Source organism: Chlorocebus sabaeus, chromosome 10, assembly GCF_047675955.1.
Source record: "Chlorocebus sabaeus isolate Y175 chromosome 10, mChlSab1.0.hap1, whole genome shotgun sequence".
Taxonomy (NCBI): domain Eukaryota; kingdom Metazoa; phylum Chordata; class Mammalia; order Primates; family Cercopithecidae; genus Chlorocebus; species Chlorocebus sabaeus.
This window is the reverse complement of record NC_132913.1, coordinates 83605043-83617383: the sequence shown is the minus strand read 5'-3', so window position 1 is coordinate 83617383 and position 12341 is coordinate 83605043. Positions and strand designations below refer to the sequence as shown.

The following is a 12341-nucleotide window of genomic DNA, read 5'->3' as shown; positions in this document are numbered from 1 at the left end:
TGGGAAGGGTAGTGAGTTGCGGGGGAAGTGCAGATAGTTTATGTGTACAAAAATATGGTTAGATAGAATGAATAAGATCTAGCATTTGTTAGCACAACAGGGTGACAACAGTCAACAATAATTTATTGTACATTTAAAAGTAACTGAGTATAACTGAATTATTTTTAACACAAAGAAAGGATAAATGCTTGAGGTGATGAATACCCCATCTACCCTGATGTGATTATTATGCATTGTATACATGTATCAAGGTATCTCATGTACCATGTAAATAAATACACCTACCATGTACCCACAAAAATTAAAAATTAAAAAATGCAGACTCCTAAGACCCATCCTATACCTACTGAATCACAATTTCTGTGGTTTGATCTATGGAGTCTGAGTTTTAAACATGAGTTCCAGATGATTCTAAGACACGATAAAATTTAAGAACTACTCTTTCAGCATGTGGGAATCTGCGTGATATGTTTAATTCTGAATCATACACTATGGTGGTAAAGTATAATAAATGCCAATTTTGTTCACTAATGTGAATCTATTAGAGTCTCTGAGTGTGTTATTTCAGGAGAGCATCTCTAGGGTATATTACTGTGTTCATTGCTATATGCAAAGCATTATTGGAAAAGGGTAATGTTCCCATTTTACAGACAGAAACAACATAAATGTACAGGTAAAGTAATTTTACATCCTTCTCTACTAAATAGTTTCATCTTAATTGAAGATTTTTGCATGCTTAAAACCTATTCTTAAAATCCCCCTGGTTTACAATAATATAATTTAATTTGGAATGAAAAATAACATAGCTGAAGAACCCATTAACTGTGCATTTAAAGAGTTATGAATTGAATTAGAGAAGAGGGGTTGCATTTAAACCCCTTAATATTTCACTTGGAAACATTTGTGTTTCCATTAATATGGAGTTAATGCAATGTTAACACAAAGTTCACCATTAAGGAAAAATATAATACTCCTAGATATTAATATGAAATTCTCCCATGAGGAAAAATATTGCACCCTAAGATCTTCAAGACATATGCCAGTCAAATAAAGCAGATACTACTATAGCTGGGTCTTTAATTCTGTGGTGGAAGTAGGTAAAGGGAAAAGAACTACATTTATTCTAATTGGTGTATAGCTTTCAGAGTTTTTGGCACATTACATCTGCTTGTGGGTATTGATCTGTTAAACATAGATAACTGAGGGTCATTTATATTGGTGTATGGAAGTAATGGATCACAATGCTGATATTTTGGCTTGAATGAACATTCCTAGAGGGATTTCCTTGTCCACCTAAGATGAGGAAATCAGTCCTTTGGGGATTTTCTTCTCTTCCAAAGCATATTGATAATTTCCCAGATAAAACTGAACAACCCTGAGAAAGCAACAAGTCCTTAATTACTTTTACTAAACTCATCGTACCACACAGATTTCTCCTGAAATTGTGCAGGGTTCTGGGAAATCTCCCTCTGCACCTTTCAGCCTTGCTGTAGTGTTCTCTTGGTCAAGTTACTGGAATTCTCTGAGCTCCGTTTCCTCATCTAGGGGCTGAGGACACTTCTCAGAATTACTGTGAGAATTCTTTCAGTGAATGATTCTTAATTACTGAGCGTAATTCTTGACATTCTGTGAATGGTAGGTAGTTATTGTGGGGGGAAGCTGTAGAAGAGTGGCAAAAGTATGGGTAAGCTTTGATGTCATACAGACCCAAGATTTGAAATCCAGCTAATTTCTAGCTATGTGATCTTCTGTGAACAAGTTATTCAATCTTTCCCCTAGTTTTCCTAATTTATGACATAGGGATTGTTACTCTGGTTACTCTGAAGATTAAGTGAGTGTGCGTACACACTTATACGGCCTAGCATGTATTCAGTTATTATAACATAACAAATAATAGTCATGATCATTTTTAGTGAATTTAATGGCCTACTTTCTAAGCCAGATTTGAAAATACATGTATTTTGTACACATATATCAACTTGGGTGTAGATTTGAGGTCCTACCCTTGATATTTTAGCAGCTACCTCACTTCTGTGTATATTTTCAAAAAGCTCTCTGATTTATACACAGAATGATGTGTATTCCCATTGAAAGATTTTGGGAATCTGAAAATAGAGTGACAACGGGACAAGCATTCCTCTGGCTGCTTTAGGAACACAGGGTTAGAAGAAGAAGAATCCAATAAAAATTACAGCAGGTAGGCAGACACATGCTGTGAGGCTTCAGTAATGTATATGAGTGATGTCAGCCTCAGAGGCATGCAAAATGCAAGACACAAAGGAAATTCATAATGGGATTTTCAGGAAAAGGTTGTTCCTTCCTGATGTGCTAACCTTGATTCTAGTTTGTGTTTTTGTACCAGCATGAAGATAGGTGGAGGAGGCACTGCTGAATTTTTCCATTGCCAATTTGTGTTGTAATCTAAGGACTATGTCTTTGCTCTTCCCTGCTTTACTCTCAATAAATATTCTGCAAGCTTTGGGAAATGAGCTACTTTATAAAGTGATGTCTTTAATTGTGTATAATTAATCCATTCAGCATCCATAAATCACATTTCTACCCATGAGCATCCTTGCTAGATCAGTAGCTTTCAATGTTGGAAACTGTAATAATGAGTTGAGCTTGCAGTAGGAGATCTGATGGAAATGGGAAAGGTGATTGGGGGATGATTTCCATTCCTTCATTTTTAAGCTTCCCTTTCTCTCCTTTACATCAATTCTTGAAATTTCTAGATGCTGTTGCCTTCACCAGCCTCATCCCTTCAGAGCGTGGTTCATATGCCAATGCCTTGAGTGAGCTCTCTCTTTTTCTCCTGACCACGTCGTGTTGACGGCCCATCCATACTCTGAGGATGTTTTCTTTTTCCTTTGTAAGCATGTGTCATAATTGCAGTTAAAGAATTCATTTTATATTTATTTAATGTTTTACTCTCTAAAAGATAAGCTCTGTGAAGGCAAGGGCTATGTTTGTTTTGTTCGTAGCTACCTCCCAGTGCCTAGCACCATATGATATCATAGTAAGTAAAAACGTAAGAGTGTTTGGTTGATAAAAAGTTGTTGTTAATGTGCTTCCCCTTTTTATTTGTTGCTGTTGGTTTTGCTCGACTTTCACCACGACGGGGTGTGGTTTGGAGAAAGGAAAGCATATGTGAATTTATGATACTCTGGATATACCTTCTCAATATAATCATTTACTATGATTAAAGTAGTACTGGCTGAATTACTTGTGCTTAAAAAATTACCATCCCAATGAAAGAATACATGTGTGATGGCTTGAAATCGAAGCTCCAACATTCATCAACCACCGTTGCCCTGCCTTTTAGTTTCTTTCTTGGTTAGCCGGGAAATCTAATTCCATTATGATAGTGTCTTATGCTGGGGGGAAGTAAGTTTTCTCCATATAGGAAAATAGATTGTCACATGCAGGCACTGGTAATACGAGGGTGATCCAGAGCCTAGAGTGCGGATAAAGTGTTGTGTGTACCAAATGTTATGGTATTTGGAAGGCAAAGAATCATGGCTTGCAGGACCAGAGTGATAGGAGCAGCAGGTGGAATTCAGAGACCAGGGATTGAGTGATAGTAACAGCTGCACTATGAGCAGAGTGGGTGAGTCTCTCTTCTACCCAACAGAGAGTCTGTTGGTCCGTAACTAGAAAGTAGTCAAGAGCTCAAGATTACATACTGTATCCCTGCCTGGGGATAAAAACAGAGAGGCTTACGTTGTTAAGAAGTCTATTTGTTATACATAGGCTGTAGCCAACTTTGATGCCAAAAAGAGGAAATGTATTTATTCTTTCTGATTTCTTATTCTTTCTTTTTCTCCTTTCTTTTTCTTTTTAGAGACAGGATCTCACTCTGTTGCTCAGACTGATTTGCATTGGCAGGATCGTAGCTCACTGTAGCCTCGAACTCCTGGGCTCAAGTGCTTCTCCCACCTCAGCCTCCTGAGTAGCTGGGACTACAGGTGCATTCCACCATGCTGAGCTAAGTTAAAAAAAAGTTTTTGTAGAGATGATGTCTCACCATGATCTTGAACTCCTGGCCTCATGTGACCCTCCTACTTTGGCCTCCCAAAGTGCTTGGATTGTGGGCGTGAGCCATGGTTCCTGGCCTAGATTTATTTTTCTTATCTCCCAATGGTGACTGAGCCCACTGTGGACCCATTGGCCACCTAAGTTAGTGAGGTTGCTGGTGTTTTCAAGAGTGTTATTTGAGGAAGGCAGAGTATCTTAAAATAGCTCAGGTTTAAGTGTCTTTCAGATGAGACTTCAACTCCTGGCTGTTATCACTTCTTCTCAGTGAGCCTCAGTTTTATCATCTGTAACATGGGCCTAATGACACTACTGACCTTATTATTACAGCACAGTGGCACTCATTTGATACTATTTTAAAAGCATCTCCTATGTGTCCCTGGCACATAGTTGCCATTCTGAGCATACTTGCTATTATTGTTGTTTGCTAGGACGCTGGAAAGTCATAGTGATTTGTTCTAAAACTGGGCTGGGTTTACATGTCCAGAAGAGGCCTAGACAGGGTGATGGTGATCCTGGAGTGCCTGGCTTGCTATGTTCACTCATCCAATTCCAGAATCAGCCCAAAGCTCTGTGGCCCTTCGAAGTTTCAGGGCAAACTGTGTCTGGGTTAAGGGAATAATAGAGAGGTAATTGCAGCCGTCAAATGTAGTGTGCAGCTTAAATCTAGTTTGCATCTTTTCACAGCAAATGTACTTGACATGTAAGACCATTTTGTCTCGTTTTCCTGGAGGTTTGCTGGAGAGAGATGGTCTTATAGCCTTTGATTACATTAAACCAGCACTTTGTAATTGCAACTGCTGACCCAAGTGGGCTAACAGCTTCAGAAAGCCCCTTTCTTCATTAAAGAATGATGGATCTGAACTGGGGATTTCCCTACCCCAACTCTTTCCAGTATAAGACAAGAGCATTAGCTAGATTGATGATTGTATCCATCTTCACATTAAAAGTCAGGTTTGAAAATAACTTCTGAATTTATAACTGCATGTTTGGATTTTCATTGAAGGTATAATACATTTGAAAAAACTTGTCCATTTTCACAGTTTGAAATCACAAGTCCACAAATTTCACTCTGGATTAGTTAAAATACTGTAAGCCCATTTCAGTAACCTAAATGAATGCTCTGTCTGATTTATGGTAATAGTAAGTTGGAGTTCTCAGGTAGTGACCACTGTATTCTGAGTAAATCAAATAGCAAGCTCCCCTTTCTGTGATTGCAGTCAGCTTGTCTGACATCAGCCCAGTCTGTGTGTGTGTGTGTGTGTACACATAACTCATTCTTTGGAATTCTCCCATGGAAAAGCAAAGGAAGGAAGCTGAGGGGAGGATGGGGCGATTGCATCCTGTACCCTTTACAGGGGTGTGGCCACGGCTGCCTCGGCCGAAGGGACGTGATACATTTTTTTTCACTTAGGATGCCTGGACAGTGATAAGTCTTGATGAAAGGCAGGAGTGGCTTTTATTGTCATTTGTACTGGACAGGAGCCTCTTGCTAGAGACCTGCCGGAATCCTATCTAGTGTTTCATTTCTAGAACTTTGGGGGCAGAGGAAGAGAAGCAGGAGCATCCGTGAAGTGGACCTGCAGAGCTTTCAAAGCCACCTTAGAACTCCAGACCTGCCTTGACCTCAGTTCAGCTCTGGCTGCTTCTATGAATGAAACTGCCACATGGATTGGCCAGGTGTATGATTTTAAGGAGAATGCCATATTTCTTCTTGCTGCTCCTTAAGTCTCATTTGAATGATGGATTTTAAAACCTTTGGGATTATATGAGGTAAGATACTGGAAAGTGCTGTGGAAGGAATTCCACTGTCACTTGATTTCCTTGTCCAGCTGTTGGGGATTTACAGTTTTCTCTGCCTTACACTTTGAAAAGCTCTTAAATGTGGTCCCCTCACAGCTGGATGAGGGACAGTTATTAACAAACTATGCGGCACATTTATCACTTGACAACTGGATATAAGAGATCAGTGCTGAGATTAAAGCATGCAAAACTTTTACATATAAATAGACAATCACCTGATTGTGAATTTTTAGGGTCCTGCTTGTTTTAAATGGATTGTGATGTTAAGTACAGGCTCTACCTACAAGAAAATGCTTTGAAAAATTGCCTTAGGTTGAGTCTAAATAGATTTCATGGCAGGTTATCTGTCCCTGGAATAATCATGGTTTTTGACAAATTTTAAAGTTCTTCTCTCAGGGAGTGTGATGTGAAAACAGATTTACTTTTAAGGTAAATTTCATATGGGCAAGTATTCATAGACATCCATATTCTAGAAACTGTTGATTGAATGACAGTCTTGCAACCAAACTTTAACTTGAGAATAAAACCATGGTTTTTATATATTATCTTGTGGCAACTGTGGCAAACTGACCCAATTTTCTATAGACCTCTAAAATTTGCAAGCAGAAAATCTACTTTAATTAATTATTTAAAAACTGAAACAACTCCAGGGCAAAATTTTAGTTTTATCCTAATCCCTTACAAGTTGGTTTTATACAGTGAAATTTTTTACTTTTTGGCTATTAAATGCCAATCAGTGATTCTCAAGAGGGGTGGTGATGTTAATTTTTATTGCCATGTAGGGTGCAACTGGCATTTAGTGCCTGAGTGCCAAGGATGCCAGTGTTTCTGCAATGTATTGAATAGACTCTCACAAAGAATTACTCACTAGAATGCCTGTGGTGCCCTCACTGAGCACAGTTTAGTGAAAAGTATGTTGATGATTTAGTAAAGACTTACATGAGCAGTCATCTCTGGAAAGGTAACTGATCTGATAAAGCAGTTTTGGGCAGGGACCCACAGGGAGCAGTCACGTCGTAACATTGTTCTTTAGGATCAGGAGCAATGAATGTTTCAGAAATACTGCTCCCACCTGCTTCTTTTTGTTTTTCTTTTTTTTTACTTCTGTTTTAGGTTCAGGGGTACATATGCAGGTTTGTTATGTAGGTAAACTTGTGTCACAGGGGTTTGTTGCACAGATTATTTTGTCACTCAGGTACTAAGCCTAGTACCAATAATTTTTTTTTCTGATCCTCTCTCTCCTCCCATTCTCCACCTTTGAGTAGGCTACAGTGTCTGTGGTTCCCCTATTTGTGTCCATTAGTTCTCATCTTTTAGCTCCCACTTATAAGTGAGAACATGCAGTATTTGGTTTTCTGTTCCTGTGTTAGTTTGCTAAGAATAATGGCCTCCAGCTCCATCCATGCTCCTGCAAAATACATGATCTCATTCTTTTATATGGCTGCACAGTATCCCATGATATATATGTACTACATTTTCTTGATCCCATTTGTCATTGATGGGCATTTAGGTTGATTCCATGTCTTTGCTATTGTGGATAGTGCTGCAATGAACATACGCAGGCATGTGCCATTATGATAGAATGATTTGTATTGTTTTGGGCATATACCCAGTAATGGGATTGCTGGGTTGAATGGCAGTTCTGTTTTGGGGGATTGCCACACTGCTTTTTTTGTGTATTTTTTTTTTCTGTTGCCCAGGCTGGAGTGCAGTGGCATGATCATAGCTCACTGTAGGCTGGAATTCCTGGGCTCAAGCAATCCTCCTGCCTCAGCATCCTGAGTAGCTAGAACTGCTGGTGTGTGACACTATGCCCAGCTAATTGTAAAAAATTATTTGTAGAGACAGGGTTTGCTGTGTTGCCCAGGCTAGTCTCTAACTCATAGCATCAAGCAATCCTCCTATCTTGGCCTCCCAACGTGCTGGTATTACAGGCATGAGCCACTGCCCCCAGCCATTCCCACATGCTTCTAACTAATATTTTAAGGATGAGATTAGATGAGCTCCAACAAGTATTTGGTTTAGTTCAATAAGAGTAACCTCCTTCTTTAAATAAAGTTAACTGTTAGAGTTCCTCATCCATATTATATGAACTCGTTAAAATTAAAGGAATAATTTACTCCTAACCAAAGGATGCTTTTATACTGAACATTATATTTCATAATGATTATATATTTCTCTGAATTTTCAGCCTTAGGTGCAATGTAAAAGTAACATCCTACAGGTTCTAGAGTTTGCTAAACTTCACTTACTATTAAAATAGATTATCTTTGAGTGCAAGCTTAATATATGCATTTTGTTTGTTTGTTTGTTTAAGATGGAATCTCGCTCTGTTGCCAGGCTGGAGTGCAGTGGCACCATCTTGGCTCACTGCAACCTCTGCCTCCCAGGTTCAAGTGATTCTCCTGCCTCGGCCTCCTGAGTAGCTAGGACTACAGGCACCTGCCACCACTCCCAGCTAATTTTTGTATTTTTAGTAGAGACGGGGTTTCACCATGTTGGCCAGGATGGTCTTGAGCTCCTGACCTCATGATCCACCTGCCTTGGCCTTGCAAAGTGCTGGGATTACAGGCGTGAGCCACTGTGCCTGGCCTGCATGGTATGTTTTAAATAATTAGAGGAAAGAAAGGAGGGTCTGTAATCAAATTGCTATTATCATTCCTGGTAACTCTTTACACACATAGTGACAAGGTAGAGATTCTCAAGTTGAACACTATATTCAAGATCCTGGTTTCACTGTGTAGGGAGATGAGGGCATCTCCATCTGGTTCTTTATCAAGTCAGGCCTAAAGCTCATTGACAGGATTTTAAGCTTTGAGTGACCTTCCATTCAAGAACTGGGCAGTATTGAGATACTACGTGTGAGATACGGTGCTATGCTCTTAGTGGCATAGTTTACAATCACCATACAGTAAGGACTTCACTCGTGCTGCCTGTTCTTTCGGCATCTGTGGATTAAGAAAGCAGAGTTTCAAGAAACGTAAATGAGCATGCTTTTGTTTTAATTTATGTATATTTATGAGAAATTAGAATAAAATAAATTTTAAAAGTAAAAGCTAAGGAAATGAAGTTGGTGAATTGTGCTTTTGAGTACTCAAATGAAAACATAACTCCCTTTAAAAGAAGGAATAAATAGGGTTTCTTTTTTTTTTTTTTTTTTTGGAGATAGAGTCTTGCTCTGTTGCCCATGCTGGAGTGCAGTGGCGCAATCTCAGCTTACTGCAACCTCCGCCTCCTGGGTTCAAGAGAGATTCAAACAATTCTCCTGCCTCAGCCTCCCAAGTAGCTGGGATTATAGGCACCTGCCACCATGCCCAGCTGATTTTTTATATTTTTAGTAGAGACAGGGTTTCACCATGTTGGTCAGGCTGGTCTTGAACTCCTGACCTCAAGTGATCCACCTGCCTCAGCCTCCCAAAGTTCTGGGATTACAGGTGTGAGCCACCATGCCTGGCCTGAAATAGGTTTTTAAAACTCGTATGTTTGGCTCCTGATATGTGCCAGGTTCACATACTATACTCATGTACTCCTCACGTCTTTCTGACCTGAAGTGTGATTACTGTCATTTTATAGATTAAAAAAAAACAGAGTCTCTGCAGTTTTCAAGATTTGCCCAAGGTCATAAATCCAGTGAATGGGAGAAATGGAATTTAAACCCAAATCAGCTGTTACCTAGCAGTGGCAGCCTGGCAACATCAGTATCAAGTAATGTGTTATTCTCATTGCACCTGTAATGTGTGATATGTACATAGAAGAGGAAAACATACTTTTGTTGGTGTATTAGTCCATTTCACACTGCTATAAAGAACTTCCCTGAGACTAGATAATTTGTAAAGGAAAGAGGTTTAATTGACTCACAGTCCACATGGCTGGGGAGGCCTCAGGAAACTTACAATCAGGGCGGAAGGTGAAGGGGAAGCAAGCACCTTCTTCACAAGGTGGCAGGAGAGAGAAGCTAGCAAAAGCAGGGAAAACCGCCTTACAAAACCGTCAGATCTCATGAGAACTCACTAGCTATCACAAGAACAGCATGGAGGAAACCACTCCCATGATCCAATGACCTCCCTCCCTCGACATGTGGGGATTACAAGTCCTTCCCTTGACACATGGGGATTACAATTTGAGGTAGGATTTGGGTGGGGACACAGAGCCAAACTTTGTTGGTAAATAAAGGTTTATGTAGACTGAACACCAGTGGTATAGTAAACACGTTGCATTAAGGGTTTCACTGAGCTATGAAGTGATGGAGAATCAGAGCTTTATATTTTGACTGATTAAAGTTGAGTGTGGGGAAAATTGGACTTTCGGGAGTTGTTTGAATAAAGAGAGGGAGGAGAAGAGCGTGGTGGAGGTAGACAGTGAAATTACAGGATGGTGTTTGACTTGGAGAGGGCTTAGAGGAGGATGAGTGCCCCCCCCCGCCCCCACCACTGAGCGTTGTTGAACTGAAGAATGTGAGATTGGGTCACAGCCTTTTGCACTAAGGTGGATATTTGTATCAGCTGTAGCTCTATCTGCACAGGTAGATGGAGATGGAGGAGAGTCATGTCCAGGTTATGGCTCCCATGCTTGGTGGTTAGCCTGGGCATGAAGCATTGTGCATCATCCTCTCTTGCCCTTCTACAGTCTGTTCTGCACACAGCAGCCAGAATTATCATTATCATTTTTTAGTGCAGATCATGTCACTTCTGCTTTAAATCTTTCAATGACTTTCCATTATCCTCAGAGTATGGTCTCGACAGACAGTAAGGTGTGGTGTTGAGGAGCATGGTCACTGGAGCAGGACTGAGTTCACTCTGTACGTACAGTAATTCCCCCTTATCCATGGGGGACATGTTTCAAGACCCCCAGTGGATACCTGAACCTGCGGATAGTGCTGAACCATACCATACACTCTTTTTCCCTATACATATATCCCTATGATAAAGTTTACTTTATAAATTAGGCACATTAAGAGGTAAACAATAACTAATAACAAAATAGAACAATTATAACAATGTATTATAGCAAAAGTTATGTGAATGTGGTCTCTCTCAAAATAGCTTATGTGATTGTGATCTCTTTCTCTCAGAATATCTTACTGTACTGTACTCACCCTTCTTCTTCTTGTGATGATGTGAGATGACGAAATGCCTGCGTGATGAGATACCATGACAGCTGATCTGATAATTGAGATGGCTACTAAGTGACTGACAAGCAGGGAGCATCTACAGCATGGACCTGCTGGACAGAGAGATGATTTACATGCGGGCAGGATGGAAGGGACAATGCAAAATTTCATCACGCTACTCAGAATATGCACAATCTAAAACTTACGAGTTGTTTGTTTCTGGAATTTTCCATTTAATATTTTCAGACTAGGGTTAACCTTGGGTAACGGAAATTGCAGAAAGTGAAACTATGGGTAAGAGGGGACTGCCGTACCAGCTTTATCATCCTAGACAAATTTCTTAACCTCTCCCTGTTTTACTTTCCTCATTGTTAAAAATTTTATAGCTAATAGTTCCTACCCTAAAGGGTTGTTAGAGGTTTAAATGAGTGAATAAAAGTAAAACGCTAGAACAGCACTGGCACGCAGTAAGCTCTAGAGAGTGTTACTGTTATTATTACAGTCTAGAAGCTGGCCCCTCCCTGTCTGTTTCTCTCATCTCTTCTTCTCCCAGTCTCTGCCTCATTCATGCTGCTCTGGCTGCATCACTTGGATGTTCCTTGGAACATGGTAGGCTTGCTTCTGTTTCAGGGCTTTTGCATTTTTGGGTTATGCCTTTTCCCAAAATCTCCCTGTGGTTCAGTCCCCTGCTTCATTCAGGTTCCTGCTCAAATGCTTCCCTGAACAACCTATGTAAAATTGTACTCTCCTACCAACCTCTCTCCACCCCATACCCAAGCTCTCTTTCTTTAAGCCAGTTACCACTACTTGACATTACATTTTTGTTTATGTATCTGCTTACTAACTACTTTCCCCACCAGACCAAAATCTCCACCAGGACAGGGACTTTGACTCTTTTATTCCTACCCAAATCCCTGTCACTTTGAATATTGCCTAGCAGATAGTGGACGCTCAGTATATATTTGTCGAATGAATTTTTATAAATATCATTTTCTCTATCCCTTCTATAATTGCTGTTTTCATTCTGTCTTTGAGGCTTAAACTGTTCTTTTCAACTCTCTTTGGCCTGTTACACTTGTCCAAATTATCTAAATGGAAAAAGAGCATTTACTCTGCTCTTTCTTATGAAAGTTCTTTGACAGCAGGAAGTCTTGTTCTGATACTGTGAGTCTTGTTACAGGGAATAGGATTGAGGCATTTTATCATCATGTCATAGGACATTCTTGAAGGGCCTGATGTTGGATCTTGCACTAAGGTGTTTACTGAGCTACCAAATGCTGGTCATACTTCACCATTTAAAAGGGCTTGGGTTTACATATTCATTATAAAGCATAATTGCCAAAGGAAAGTAGTCATGCAAGTATGATGGGGAAAATCATGTACTGAGAGCAGTTGT

General features: G+C 39.9%; 1 protein-coding gene across 4 annotated transcripts in view; it reads left to right on the top strand.

Moving 5' to 3' along the window:
* Positions 1-12341, top strand: part of HECW2 (HECT, C2 and WW domain containing E3 ubiquitin protein ligase 2) — a 388587-nt gene that overhangs the window by 218691 nt on the left and 157555 nt on the right. The window contains exon 1 of one of the 4 annotated variants that reach the window (XM_007965718.3): positions 5448-5805. The exons of the other annotated variants lie outside the window; for them this stretch is intronic. The gene's annotated coding sequence lies outside the window, so the exon portion shown is untranslated. Of the gene's footprint in view, positions 1-5447; positions 5806-12341 lie in introns of those variants that run through there. 4 annotated transcript variants of the gene reach the window in all.